Below are 3,526 nucleotides of genomic sequence, written 5' to 3'. Positions count from 1 at the left end.
GTTTAGCTCACTTAAAGAAAGATTGTACTTGACGACAAATGATGCTGAAACAAATAGGGGGGGGGGGGGGGGGAAATCATGAAGAATTAAATGGTTAGAACTGGTTCTCACCGATGCATGATGAAAATATTGAATCCACAGTCAACAGCTGAATAAAAGCCATTGCAATGCGAATCTGACCGCAAAGCCAACACTATGCCCTTACACGCGTTCACATGACGTCATGCGTCCAGATCACACACAAGGACACAGTCAAAATAGGACGCCGTCAATAAAAACTTAGAGAAATGTCCTCATAATACATTCCACACCTGGCCCTGCCAAAAAAAAAAACATAACACCACATCTCCACTGCCCAAGTCGCTTCTGGTTTGACAGCACCACTAAAGCTCAAATAAATCAATACCAACACAAAAATGATCAACAAAGATCTGGTGTGAATATGTCTCTCTTTTTGAACTGATTATAACACAGCGAAATCACATCCATCCCTTAGAGGCAGGCGTGTATAATTAACACAGCCTTGCATCCACATTTTACAGCGACCAAAAAAAAACAACAACAACTCGTGGGTCCTGTTACCTCCAGATCATGTCCCCCCACAATGTCAGGGCGAGCATCCGCTTGTTGTAACGCATCTGTACGCGATCATTGCGGCTGGCTGTCAGGCATCCTCAGGATAAATCATCTCTGGACCATTCGTGCGCTGTGATCCTCCACGCCAGCCCGGGCACTTCCTAGTTCTCCATGTTGATTTCTGTGCGCCGCAGTCAGAGGTCAGAGTTCAACTCCTCCTCGTTGCCGGGGAAACCGAAAGCTTCCAGGAACTGCACCGCTCGACACATGAGCCACGCGCACTGCTCCAATAATCACTAATTATGTCATTAATATACATGCTGTCGAGGGAAAAATAATACAGTCATTGTTATTAGAATGCAGTCTGTTTTCTTCTTTAGTGTTAGAGCTGTCATTCTTCTTTTCTCAGCATGCATTTCATTTGTTAATTGATATGTATTTGTCGATTCATCCTTTCAGTTGTTTTATGTGGTGTACCCGAATTAATGTATTTCCTTTTTATATGTTCCCTGCTACTACTTCTACTCTCTCTCTCTAATCAAGTGCAGTTATGTTTGATTTTACTACATTCAAAATATAGGTTACTTTCAGAAATGCAAAGTACACTGGATACAAGTTCGTCAGCTGAATCAGTACCGACAGCACTATACAACTGCAACAGACCAAACAAACTGATTGATCAACTTTCACTTTAATGTGCATTTAAGCAATGATTCATTGCAGTCACAACTTCCTTCAGATCCACAGTCTTGACATTTAAATTGTAAATTTCCTCTGAGAAATGCTGCAGCAGGCTTTGCTGTGTGTTTCACAGTTGTACCCTTCACATAGCTGTCATTTCAGTCTCTAGTATATCTCTGTACTTTTTCTCCATTTAAATTTCTATCAGTCACATGAGGATTTGTTGTTTTTGTAGAGCTAAGGTCCACACAGTGATGGAAAATATATTTTCATTTTTGACTCAGCAAACCAAAATTGATGCCCCACTTGATCTGATTTAATTGTACATCTCTTATCATCATGAGTCTCATTTCATTTCTGTGTTTCTGTGATGTCAGTAAAAGGCTATGCACACCCCACACGAGGGGGTGACTACGAAAACTCTAGCCAACATCACAATTTGAAGCTATGTACAATCTGCATCTCAATTTGTCTTTGTTCATAGTACAGAAACAACCATTTCAACATTTTCTGGGAAGTCTAACCTAAATTCTGATCTTAGTCAGAACCCTTAATAACACCAATAAGATTGTAAGAGAGTTCAAACACGAGTTGATTTCATATTAAAAATAGCTATGTATGAAACTATGAGAGAAGCTAATAAAAAACATAAATGTAATTTGCCATTCAAGAGACATGAAATTGCTCCCCCAAAGATTCTAATTCTCAGTGTCCCATCAATGTCCAGGAAATCAGTATATAATTCCTATAGACTGCAGGACAATCCTGGAGGGTTGACAAACCTAATGACTGAGTAATTCTATTCCCCTGCCAAGAACCTAATGGTGTTGCAAACGAATGACTTTTGAAGTCCAGGATGAAATGCATTGTTTACAGGGATGCCATTGCATGATTAAAAGACAGAGACGTACAAATGAAGAAAGGAAAAAAAGGCTCTTTAATACTACAACTTTTCAAGCATGTCCATTTAAATGGGGGCATACATCCAACACAATGTGGATTCTCCCCAATAAAAAACACATGTAGCATTGTTATTTTAAACAGACCAGAATGAATAACACAATTTAAAAGAGAATTCCTTTACAAAATGCATTTTAATGGTAGAAAAAAAAAGCATTTTCACCATATACTATACATGTCTTAACTCCTGAAATGATGCCCATACATACTATAAGGTTTGTTATACAATGTTTACATTATCACCAGTTGGCATCTTAAAATGTTAATTATGGAGACGATAATGATACCCAAACTCATACAGTGTGGGGATAAAAAAGTTGTATATAGTGTCTACACAAACACTCTTGGAGAAACCTGCAGGGGAGTCTGTTCTTTACAAACGCAGTCTCGGTTTGTTCTGATGTCCTAGATGTTGTGCAGCACCCAGGCTGAAACCAGAAACAGCTGGGGTTCCTTGTCTGGAGTGGACTGTGAAGATGAACAGTAAGCATCTGTAGGACCCTCAAGTCATTTGTGTGTCTGTGTGCTTTCGCAGCCCAGAGCACCAAACTGGACATGGTAGGTGGTCTTTTTCCCCCAAAACATGCCACCTTTCCTTTTAAGTCTCGAGATGGATCTGTCACCTTTTGTCTACTGCCAAAAACTCCTGTGCATGAGGATCATTTGCATAAGATTACATGTTCTGAGTGATTTGTCCCTGAATTCAATATGAATCGTGTGCTCACATGCCTGCACAAAGATACCTGTTTTTCGTTTCTTTTATTCCGTGATGGAGAGTAGGACATCTTTTGTCTGTAGTGCCAGAATAAATGATGCTGCCCTTCCGCTATCCCAACAGATGTGTTAGAATAACATTAAAATGTAGTCACAAACACACTAAACCCAGACTCTTGCACAGTATTTTCCCTTTTTCAGCCATTGCATGGTTCAACACTGAGCAAATGAGTTTCTACATATCAACAAAAATAAAAAATACAATTGAGAATGTGCAGCAGCTTTGTGTTACAATTATAAGTCCCAGACTTTGACTTAAAAGGAACTGCTGATTTATACAATGCAGGGACTGTTTTCATTCACTGCTCTCGGAGTGTCTGTATACATGAAACTGAACTGATTCACTAAAGATATTTTTTTTTTGCTATACCATGGCCTAAAGCATTCATAGGCCAAGACACATAGAATTTAATCTTCTTTGTGCGCCTGGTACTGATGAAAGGGCTCAGATTAAGCAGCACAATGTGAAATAATTGTCTGGTAAACATTACTGTAGTTCTTTAACATTCTGCACAATATGTGTGGCACTGTGCTT

The sequence above is a fragment of the Amia ocellicauda genome, chromosome 20 (assembly GCF_036373705.1).
Source record: "Amia ocellicauda isolate fAmiCal2 chromosome 20, fAmiCal2.hap1, whole genome shotgun sequence".
NCBI lineage: Eukaryota > Metazoa > Chordata > Actinopteri > Amiiformes > Amiidae > Amia > Amia ocellicauda.
This window is presented reverse-complemented; position numbering follows the sequence as displayed.